Consider the following 12,819-nt stretch of genomic DNA (forward strand, 5'->3'; position numbering starts at 1 on the left):
CTCCATGCAGAAGGCGCCTGGCGGGCTGGGGGAAGGTCAGCTGCCGCAGCACCTCAAACTAATCGTGGTATACCCTGTAGAAAGCATGGTCAAAGTCCAGTGACACTAAGGCTCTGTGCATGCGACACGCCTTGACAGTGCGATGATTTCATGGTTATCACTGAGTGCTGTCTGTATGTTGTTGCTACACTTAGTGAATACCTGGTGCAGGACACTCCGAATGTGGGCAGCAAGAATTGCCCTACTTATCTTGAAATAGCTGTTGAACGTCCTAACAGACTGTTCGTGGTCACCTCCTTTCCAGTAGACACGTTGGGGACTCTGTATGTTGTTGCTACACTTAGTGAATACTTGGTGCAGGACACTCCGAATGTAGGCAGCAATAATTGCCCTACTTATCTTGAAATAGCTGTTGAACGTCCTAACAGACTGTTCGTGGTCACCTCCCTTCCAGTAGACACCTTGGGGACGATATAACGATACCATGGCAAAGACAGGTGGCATCTGCACTACAGGCTTCCTCAGTCCTTGGCACATCGTAATCCATCAGATCATCAACTTCATGTAACGTATGATAAAATAGATGGAGACCGTCTGGGCCTGGACATTTGTTGGTCGCCCTTTGCTGAGGGCGTCAGCGACGTCCTCCAATGTTATGAGGTCTGTGAGGGTTTCCACTGCATCTCCATCGAGGGATGGAGGCAGCAAGAGCAGGATTTCATCCATCGCCACAGCACTCTGGTCTTCTGAGGAGTTGAACCGGCAGTAAAGATCCATGCGACATTTCCAGGTCCGCAGCTCGTGGTCGTGCGGTAGCGTACTCGCTTCCCGCGCCCGGGTTCCCGGGTTCGATTCCCGGCGGGGTCAGGGATTTTCTCTGCCTCGTGATGACTGGGTGTTGTGTGATGTCCTTCGGTTAGTTAGGTTTAAGTAGTTCTAAGTTCTAGGGGACTGATGACCATAGATGTTAAGTCCCATAGTGCTCAGAGCCATTTGAACCATTTTTGACATTTCCGGCACAGTGGTCAATGCTCTTCGATATCTATGACGTTTGTGTATAATTTGATGCATTGTCAGCGGTTCACACTCGATGTGGTCTTGATTACGTTCGTGCACAATCGTGCCCTCAAAACGACATCATGTAAGGGTTGCTATCTTTGCAATCGCCGAACCCTGCCTTACGTCCTGCCGACGGCGTTGGGTGGATATCTTCTGCAGTAGCATAAAATGATATTCCATGGTGTGCCATTGCAACACACAGCCTGTTGACCGCAGTTCACCATCAGACGCCGCAGCGCAGCTTTTGTGCGATCGAGTCACCACTGGATCTTGGAAGGAAACTTCGGATGCCGCGACTCATAGTTCCTTCAGAACTCCTCTGTCTGCCCACAGTCTGTATCCTCGAGATGCGCTTCCATGTGCTCCTGCTCCACCACCCTCTCTGTCATTGGAAGCAGATGGTGCAGAGGTAGGCATCACGATGCGTGAAAGCCGCTGGCCACATCTCAGCATCAAGCGTCACTACCATAAGTCCCTGGGAGACATGGACCCAGTCAAGGTGACTCACCGAATGTCCACTAACATATATGTGACTGTCTGTTGCCGTCGATACTCTGCCAGATATCGACGAAGCGAAGGTCCTACACCGGACGCTGCAGTTCCCTGCACGTGCTAAAGTGTGATATTTGATTCTGTGGTGACAGGACACAACCGAAGTCTTCCTCTGGGATGGCATGATCATACCGTCCCTCGAATAAGGGTGCGACCTCCTTCGCATAAAATCTTGAACGGTCTCTCCTCGCCGGCCGAAGTGGCCGTGCGGTTAAAGGCGCTGCAGCCTGGAACCGCAAGACCGCTACGGTCGCAGGTTCGAATCCTGCCTCGGGCATGGATGTTTGTGATGTCCATAGGTTAGTTAGGTTTAACTAGTTCTAAGTTCTAGGGGACTAATGACCTCAGCAGTTGAGTCCCATAGTGCTCAGAGCCATTTGAACCATTTGGTCTCTCCTCTTGGCCGTAAAGTAAATGTTAATGTCGTGTGACTATAGCCTCCTATATAGAGGATCTATACAAGGGCGATCTACTTGAGGACAATATTATGGAAATGGAGGAGGATGTAGATGAAGATGAAATGGGAGATACGATAATGCGTGAAGAGTTTCACAGACCACTGAACGACCTCAGTCGAAACTAGGCCCCCGGAATAGACAACATTCCATTAGAACTACTGACGGCCTTGGATAAGCCAGTCATGACAAAACTCTACCATCTGGTGAGCAAGATGTATGAGAAAGGCGAAATACCCTCAGACTTCAAGAAGAATTATAATAATTACAATCCCAAAGAAAGCAGGTGTTGACAGATGTGAAAATTACCGAACTATCAGTTTAATAAGCCATGGCTGCAAAATACTAACACGAATTCTTTACAGACGAATGGAAAAACTGGTAAAAGCCGACCTCGGGGAAGATCGGTTTGGATTCCGTAGAAATGTTGGAACACGTGAGGCAATACTAACCTTATGACTTATCTTAGAAGAAAGATGAAGGAAAGGAAAACCTACGTTTCCAACATGTGCAGACTTAGAGATAGCTTTTGACATTGTTGACTGGAATACTCTCTTTCAAATTCTAAAGGTGGCAGCGGTAAAATACAGGGATCGAAGGGCTATTTACAATTTGTACAAAAACCAGATGGTAGTTGTAAGAGTCGAGAGGCACGAAAGGGAAGCAGTGGTTGGGAAGGGAGTGAGACACGGTTGTAGCCTCTCTCCGATGTTATTCAATCTGTATATTGAGCAAGCAGTAAAGGAAACAAAAGAAAAATTCGGAGTAGGTATTAAAATCCATGGAGAAGAAATAAAAATTTTGAGGTTCGCCGATGACATTGTAATTCTGTCAGAGACAGCAAAGGACTTGGAAGAGCAGTTGAACGGAATGGACAGTGTCTTGAAAGGAGGGTATAAGATGAACATCAACAAAAGCAAAACGAGGATAATGGAATGTAGTCGAATTAAGTCGGGTGATGCTGAGTGAATTAGAGTAGGAAATGAGACACTTAAAGTAGTATAGGAGTTTTGCTATTTGGGGAGCAAAATAACTGATGATTGTCGAAGTAGAGAGGATATAAAATGTAGACTGGCAATGGCAAGGAAAGAGTTTCTGAAGAAGAAAAAGTTGTTAACATCGAGTATAGATTGAAATGCCACGAAGTCGTTTCTGAAAGTATTTGTATGAAGTGTAGCCATGTATGGAAGTGAAACGTGGACGTTAAATAGTGTGGACAAGAAGAGAATAGAAGCTTTCGAAATGTGGTGCTACAGAAGAATGCTGAAGATTAGGTGGGTAGATCACATAACTAATGAAGAGGTATTGAATAGAATTGGGGAGAGGAGCTTGTGGCACAACTTGACTAGAAGAAATGATCAGTTGGTAGGACATGTTCTGAGATATCAAGGGATCACCAATTTAGTATTGGAGGGCAGCGTGGAGGGTAAAAATCGTAGAGGGAGACCAAGAGATGAATACACGAAGCAGATTCAGAAGGATGTAGGTTGCAGTAGGTACTGGGAGATGAAGAAGCTTGCACAGGATAGAGTAGCATGGAGAGCTGCATCAAACCAGTCTCAGGACTGAAGACAACAAAAACAACAACATCTTGTCGGTGGGCCCGTTGACTTTCGGTCGGTTGGATTGTCGTCGGATCGTGTATGGTTGGTCCGACTGCCTGTCTCCCGTAAGCGAACGCTAGTATTTCAAGTGCTGACGACCCCCGGAAACTTCCGAGCGCCGCTGGCTGTACTGTCTTTTTTTATTGGTGTTTGATTGTGTATTTCAATGGTTCATAGCCGATGGTTTGAATTTGTATGCTATTAGTTGGGGTTTAAATAATGGACCTTCAGCCGCTTTAAAATTTAAATTCTTTATTTGTTAAATCTTAGATTGTTCGGGCCTTCAGCCTGTGTAAAATATTGTTAAAAGATAAAACTTTGGGCCTTTTGCCTACTAAAAATTATTGTAGTTGCGTTAAGTAATCGGCCTTCAGCCGTTTTCAAACTAATGTTCTTGTCTTTGAAGTATCAGACTGTGTGGGGCCTTCAGCCCAATTGAAGATAAGGCCTTCTGCCTTGTGTTTTTTTTTAAATTGCTTTTATCTGCAGTCTTAAGTCATGGGCCTTCAGTCGTCTTTAAATTGAACTTGTTTTCTTTTCAGGCGCTAGATTCGTTGGGCCTTCGGCCAAGTTATAGAACCTACTTACGTGAGGCCTTCTGCCTTCTAAATATGCTGTTTTGAGTCAGAATTTTAAGTTAATGGCCTTCAGCCGTTTTTAAATGTAAGTGGTTGTGCCCTTGAGGCATAAAATAGTGAGGCCTGTTCTGCCGATCACTATGTTCAAAAATTTTGCTGTATCGTTTGGAGCCGCGCGGGATTAGTCGAGCGGTCTAAGGCGTTGCAGTCATGGACTGTGCGGCTGATCCCGGCGGAGGTTCGAGTCCTCCCTCGGGCATGGGTGTGTGTGTTTGTCCTTAGGATAATTTAGATTAAGTAGTGTGTAAGCTTAGGGACTGATGGCCTTAGCAGTTAAGACCCATATGATTTCACACACATTTGTATTGTTTCGACAACTAAACATATATGTCTTTGAGTGTAACTGACAGCCCCTTTTGGCCCCTTTCCACAATTCCAACTACCTGTTCTGTCCTGCGGACTGAAGCAGGGCGTTTCAGTAACTCTAATGTTGTCTGTCTAACCATTAACTGTCAACACTTTGTGGCTAGAGAGTCTACGTCACAGTTACAGATAGCCTGCATAAACCAGTTATGTTGGCCACTGATACATTGTATATATGGATCGTTATAACCCCTTCAGAATCAACCAAGGCCTGAAGAGGGCGCACTGAAGCGCCGAAACCGATAGCTACACAATAAATAAGATCGTAAGGACGGTTGTCGGCGTTTTATTTTGTTGCAATAGTGAATGGTCGTGGTCTCCCAGACCTCCAGTCAAAAGGATGGACATACAACAGCTTAATGAATATTCTGTCCGTAATGATTTATCGTAGAAGGATTGTTCTGAATTATGTACAGACGAAGACGCTTCTACGACAGGGTGAGAGAGAGTATTCGTAGGTAAAGCACGTGAAGTAAATCCTAACTTGTGAAGTGACCATTGTCTCATCACCGCAAACATGTAGTTGCCAAGTCTTTGCAATCTTTTCTGCAAATTGTGATGGACGAAGTGGAAAAATCCATGAACTTCATCGAATCATTTGGAAGGCGAGAGATGAAATACATCTGTTCATTTGGACTTGAAGGAACATGGAAACAAATCACCTACCTTGAATCGGGAGACTGGTACGTTTTTAAGAAGACAAGCATCAACCTGGAAGTTTAATGACGTCTGGAGTGCCACAGGCTGTTGGTATGACGACCATTTTCCTGGCTTTCCTTACGTCATAGACGAGAAGCGCACGCACGGTGACGCATCCAACGACCACACTGGACACAAGTGTAGCACCACGTCATTTCTTCAGGCTAGTCCAGGTCGTGCGTACAGCATCACAATGACTGCATCTGTCATCATCACCTGGCGAAGTGCCGTGGCTCACAACACACGGTCACCTCTGGTTCAGACAGCCTGTATTTTGAACAGCACACTGCTGATATGGTAAGGCTGGTGGTTGTACCCTGTGTTCGAGATCCTCGTCATATCTTTCAACAAGATAACACAAGACGGCATGTTCCCCACGCTACCCTGACTATACTCTTGCCCTGGGCAGCATTTTCTCCAGATCTCTCATTTACTGAAAACATTTAGTCACGGGTTACCAAGCCACTGGCAGATCGCCACTCCTATGCAACTATGACTGATCAACATTGGCATAGAACGTGCCCTGTAGCTGAAAGATGGGTGTGTCAGTCAGACATATGGGAAGCTCAGGTATGATTCCCGGCTCGGTCGGAGAGCTGGGTGTTCTGTTACCTTCACCATCATCATTTCATTGTGACTGACGCGTAAAGCCACTGAGTGGTATCAAATACGAGGGACGTTCAACAAGTAATGCAACACACTTTTATTCTGAAAACAGGTTTGTTTTATTTAGCATTCAAGTACTCTATATTAGTTTCCACTCTTTTGTCTCCAAACTATTACTTTTCAACGTAATCTCAGTTGAATGCGGCACTCTGTGCCATCTTACTGCGAGGGCCTTATGCCCCAAGTTACCAGTCTTCTGATCGATGCTGGAGCTATCGCACTGCAGCATCGTCAACTTCCCCCTGAGCCACCTATCACTTCCCGTGGAGTGCATCCTTCATTAGAGCTAACAAGGGGAGGCCGCCAATTGTGAAATTCATATTCGATTCATACTGCGCATAATAAAAGCTCATGGCCAGAGATGTAATGTGGCAAAGCACCAAGATGCACTTCTCAGCCGTTGTCGAGAAAATCGACAGTTAAAAGAAACCGTTGCTGTGAAATACTCTCTACGATTAACGATTTTCTACAGCGTCGTAGCGCAGCGGTAAGCGGTAAGCGCTGGGGTTCGTAATCCGAAGGTCGCCGGATCGAATCTCGCGCCATGCAATATATTTTTTATTATTAGTTTTTTGCAATTCAAATATATATATATATATATATATATATATAACTATTAATGAATTGCTTATGCATGTTGGTGAAGGCGGATCGCTCTCCAACTGTACCGCCTCCATTTTTCCGTTTGTTTAACAGGGTGTACCAAAGCTGTCCCGTCCGCACAGATTTTCGACGATGATACAAGTTGCGCTAGGGACCGCATCTACCTTCTTTCGAAATTAGCAGGCAACTACGCTGTTATGGGGCGGCTCGTTTCGGCCCATTCAACATCTGTCCTTCAAGTGTAACGAGCGAGTAACGGAGTTTATATTTCATACCTGCCACAGCAAGTTTGTGTTCGTGGGGTCTCTATTCTAATTCGAACGTTTGACTTACGCTATACGTATTCGTTTCTACGTCTTCCGTTAACTATACGTGGTTAACATTATGAAGACAATTAATAACATTTGTGAAATACAACTTTGTTTGCAGAAAACATAATGATGTTCGAAGTCGCCAGTTTTTCCACGACAAACGACTTTCAACAACTTATTATATGCATAATTGTTGCAACTGATTGCCGGGAATTATATATATATATATATATATATATATATATATATATATGAATTACAATAAACAAATACTAAAAAAACAAGTTGCATGGCGTGACATTCGATCCGGCGACCTTCGGATTACGAACCCGAGCGCTTACCGCTGCACCACCACGCTGTAGAAAATTACTAATCGTAGAGAGTATTTCACCGCAACGGTTTCTTCTAACTGTCGATTTTCTCGACAACGGCTGAGAAGTGCATCTTGGTGCTTTGCCACATTACACCTCTGGCCATGAGCTTTTATTATGCGCAGTATGAATCGAATCTGAATTTCACAATTGGCGGCCTCCCCTTGTGATGGAAGTCGGAAGGCGCGAAATCCGGGCTATTGGGTGGAAGTAGAAGAACAGTCCAATGCAGTTCTGTGAGCTTCTCTCGTGTGTTCAGAGTTGTTCGAGATCTTGTGTTGCCATGGAGTACTAGAAGTTCATTTGCATTTTTGTGGCGACGAAAACTCTGAAATCGTTTCACACATTCCCCCAGGGTAGCACTTCAGAGTTATTCGTTACACTATTAGACAGGCCGTCAAACAGAATCACTTCTTGAGAGTCTCAGAAGACCACTTTTTCTTCAGAGGAGAAGTGGCGTGGTGCCACTCCATTGATGACAGGTTTGTTTCCGGTTCGAAGTGATGAACCCTGGTTTCGTCGCTTTTGGTCACGATCAACCTCGTAACGCCGAAGCAATTCTGCACTGATGGTCCTTTGTTGCTCTTTTTTGGTCTTCTGTTAGGCGGGGAGGAAAGTAGCGGCATCACATCTTTGAGTGCCTTACGAGTGTGTCAGTACTACGAACAGAGATATTCAGTCGCGCAGCGAGGTGTTCGATTGCGATGCGTCGATCGCCTCGAACGAGAGTGTACGCACGTTTCAACACTGCATGATTCTCAGCTATGCGCGGCTGACCGGCATGCGGCAGGTTGGCAGCCTTGAGCGACCTCTTTCTGATTATGACGGACGCCTCGCCCAACGAGTCACCGTGCTTTTGTTCAGTATCAGGTCTCCGATGCATTTTGCATGCGCATGTGTATGTCGACGAAACTTAATGCTTGGCACGCACCAAGGCGACGTAGGGGTGGGAGCTGGAATATTTGACGACATCCGACAGAATATTCAGCATTTCTTCAACCGAAATTCGTAAAAAAAAAATGCTTTGCGTTACTTACTCAACGAGTGCAATCTCAGACGGCGCCTCTATGGCAGTATTGCCGAACGATCATTTCTTTTCATTTCTGGCACAGTTTTGAAGGAGCTGAAACTGATACACCCGTATGTGTCATCCAAGCTCAGATCGACTCGATGCCAAGTGGGTTAGAATAGTTCTTTGAGTTGAATGTTCTGAATTTCGTATTCTGTAAACCCCAAAGCCGCCAATAAACTTAATTATGTACCGTTATTACTGTAATACGCACAACAAATAAACTTTCGTTATTTGCCATCCTGCCTACTGTTGTAATTTTAATGATTAGCAGTGCACAAACTCACTTCAGCCACACTGCTCTAATCTGAAGTCCGGGATGAGTTCAGAGGAGACGCGGCTGCCCTGTTTACACAGCAGCACCCCGCCGTGGCGCAGGGCAGCCTCTTTATATTCAAATTCGACGGCCCCGTCGGCAAAGCAGGTTACTGCAATCCCACTACAGCCAGCTTTCCCCCCGCCTCGCCACTGCCACGCACACTACCTGTGGTGGTTACTTCCACCCATCTCCCTGGCTCCCTCTCCCTCCCTTACCCCCCAGCACACGGACGACTCCGGAAAGCTGCCCCTAATCCACGCAGCGGGGTCTCACCGGCAGACCTCAAACGTAATGCGGAAAGACTGCGCGCGCTGCTACACACCAGATATATAAGGCTAACGACGTGGCGTCCGCGGCCAACTTGTTCCCCAAATCCCGTCCTGGCAGAGGGAAGCGTCCGCGTTACAGCTCACTCAGTAACTGGCTGCACAGGATAAATACGGGATGCGTCACCGAACTGCGAAACGAATGTACTTCTTGTGACACATAACCAGCTCTCCATTCATACAAAGTAATTTTTCCAAAATGAGATTTTCACTCTGCAGCGGAGTGTGCGCTGGTGTGAAACTTCCTGGCAGATTAAAACTGTGTGCCCGATCGAGACTCGAACTCGGGACCTTTGCCTTTCGCGGGCGAGTGCTCTACCATCTGAGCTACTGAAGCACGACTCAGGCCCGGTACTCACAGCTTTACTTAAAGTAAGTTTTATTACCCAAGTACAAGGTATGTCAACTTGAGTCATATTTCTAGATTTTCAAAACTGACGCTTTTCCTCACAAGGGTACCCTAATTAAATTGCACGGTTATGGAGAACCCCAGAAAATTCTAGTCATACGTGAAATCACCAAACGGGTCAAAGGCTTTCATCCAGCCTCTCGTTCACCAGTCTGGTGTGGAACAGAAGACAACAAAAGAAAGCTGAAGTTTTAAATTTCACGTCTAAGAAAGCAGACTTACCGTTGTCTGGTCGTCGCCCATAGCCCCCATATGCACGAACTGGTAATAAGCATCCCTTCCACAGAGAAGCAATGAAGGAGATCAAAACAAGTCGCCAGGTCCGGATGGAACCCCAGTTCGGGTTTGCAGAGACTACTTTACGGCATTGGCCCCCTACTTAGCTTGCATTTATCACGAATCTCTCACCCAGCTCGAAGTCCCAGGGGACTGGCAAAAAGCGCGGGTGACTCCTGCATACTTAGACAAATATCCTTCACACCGATTTGCTGCAGAATTCTTGAACTATTCTGAGTCCGAATATAATTTTATTTTATTTCATATCTTTTTTTTTTTTTTTTTAGACTGAAAACTTATGTCCACGAATCAGCACGGTTTTTTGGATGGAGGGTAACATGCAGATTTCGAGTTTCTAAATTTACGAAAAATATTTGACTGTCTCACTGGCCGGCTGGAGTGGCCGAGCGGCTCTAGGCGCTTCAGTCTGGAAACGCGCGACCGCTACGGTCGCTGGTTGTAATCCTGCCTCTGGCATGGATGTGTGTGATGTCCTTAAGTTAGTTAGGTTTAAGTAGTTCTAAGTTCTAGGGGACTGATGATCTCCGCTGTTAAGTCCCATAGTGGTCAGAGCCATTTGAACCATTTGTCCCACTGCAGACTGTTGAAGAATGTACTTGCATGTAGAACACATGAGTGGCTCGAAGACTTTTTAAGTTAACATACCTGAGTATGTTGTCCTCTACGGCGAATGTTCATTAGAGACGAGGATGTCGTCAGGAGCCCCATGAATTTGTGATAGGACCGCTGTTATTTTCAGTATACATAAATGATTTGGCGTTTACAGGACACGAAATTCAGAACATTCAGCTGCAACAACGGTTCTGATCCAGTTGGCATGGAGTCGATCTGAGCTCGAGGCAGGATTCGAACCTGCGGCCGTAGCAGCAGCGCGGTTCCGCACTGAAGCGCCTAGAGCCCCTCGGTCATGGCGGCCGGCTTTGTGCAAGTCTTTGTTGCGGCCACCCAACAGTCGTACATTCCTGTATGCAGCAGCACCGCCATCGAACAGTGTCACAGTGCTGGTGATACTATCTCATAAATCCTTTATGTATACTACACTACTGGCCATTAAAATTGCTGCACTAAGAAGAAATGCAGACGATAAACAGGTATTCATTGGACAAATATCATACACTACAACTGACATGTGATTTTCACGGAATTTGGGTGCATAGATGCTGCGAAATCAGTACCCAGAACAACCACCTTTGGCAGTAAAAACGGCCTTGATACGCCTGGGCATTGAATCAAACAGAGCTTGGATGGCGTGTACGGGTACAGCTGCCCATGCAGCTTCAACACGATACCACAGTTCACCAAGAGAAGTGACTGGCGTATTGTGACGAGCCAGTTGCTCGGCCACCATTGACCAGACGTTTTCAGTTGGTGAAAGATCTGGAAAATGTGCTGGCAGGGGCAGTAGTCGAGCATTTTCTGTACGCAGAACGGCCCTTACAGGATCTGCAACATGCGGTAGCATATTATCCTGCTGAAATGTGGGGTTTTGGAGGGATCGAATGAAGGGTAGAGCCACGGGTCGTAACACATCTGAGATGTAACGTCCACTGTTCGAAGTGCCGTCAGTGCGAACAAGAGGTGACCGAGGCGTGTAATCAATGGCGCCCCATACCATCACGCCGGGTGATAAGCCAGTATGGCGATGACGAATACACGCTTCCAATGTGCCAAACACGAATGCAACCATCATGATGCTGTAAACAGAACCTGGATTCATCCGAGAAAAAGACGTTTTAACATTCGTGCACTCAGGTTTGTCGTTGATTACACCATCGCAGGCGTTCCTGTCTGTGATGCAGCGTCAAGGGTAACCACAGCCATCGTCTCCGAGCTGATAGTTCATGTTCGTGCAGATGGTTGTTGTCTTGCAAACGTCTCCATCAGGGATCGAAACGTGGCTGCACGACACGTTACAGCCATGCGGATATGATGCCTGTCATCTCGACTGCTAGTGATATGAGGCCGTTCGCATCGAGCACGGCGATCCGTATTACCATCCTGAACCCACCGATTCTATATTCTGCTGACACTCATTGGATCTAGACCAACGCGAGCTGTCACGATACGATAAACCGCAATCGCGACAGTCTACAATCCGACCTTTATCAAATCGGAAACGTGATGGTTCGCATTTCTCCTCCTTACACGAGGCATCACAACAACGTTTCACCAGGCAACGCCGGTCAACTGCTGTTTGTGTATGAGAAATCGGTTGGAAACTTTCCTCATGTCAGCACGTTGTATGTGTCGCCACCGGCGCCAACCTTGTGTGAATGCTCTGAAAGCTAATCATTTGCATATCACAGCATCTTCTTCCCGGCGGTTACATTTCGCGCCTGTAGCACGTCTTCTTCGTGATGTAGCAATTTTAATGGCCAGTAGTGTAAAAACGTTAGAGGTCCTGTTACGCTTCATTATGACAATTCATTATGTTACACTCGTTTCGTTTGTTTGCAGCAATCGCCATCCAATACAACAAATGCAACATATCGTATTTTGTCTTCTACTATAATGAATCAAATTGTGTACAGTGCATCAATTTCTTGGTTTTTTTTTTGTTTGTTTTGTTTTGTTTTGTTAAGCAAGGTTGGCTACAATGTAAGACTGGTAGACTGATATTAAACATTTAAGTGACCAACAACGACCAGTTGGTATTCGTTTTCAGTATCACAATACCGTTGTATTTTTTAAATCATTATGACCTTTAGAAGTACATAAGGCAGATGTAAAAAAACTTGCATGGATCGTGGGAAGGAAGAATAGTTGTGCGCAATACAGCGTATTAATTTGTCTCCTCAGACTTTTCTGAGTTTCTAGTGTGGGAGTATTATGTTGCCGAATCTTGCAGGAACATAATGTAGGTGGGGGTAAAAATAACGACTGGGTCGGGGGTACACATCATGTCCCTAAAGTAGAAGTTCGTCATTCTCCCACCAGGCAGCGCATACGTCATCATCTCCACAGTCCTATTCTGGAACCTCGTGGCTGACGGACGCTTGCAGCTGGAGAAAAGGCGGTCAGTTATACGCTTTCAAGGTAAAATTTGTATAGTTTTGACTGAGTGTTGGATGACCTTAA

This window comes from Schistocerca americana, chromosome 9, assembly GCF_021461395.2.
Source record: "Schistocerca americana isolate TAMUIC-IGC-003095 chromosome 9, iqSchAmer2.1, whole genome shotgun sequence".
NCBI lineage: Eukaryota > Metazoa > Arthropoda > Insecta > Orthoptera > Acrididae > Schistocerca > Schistocerca americana.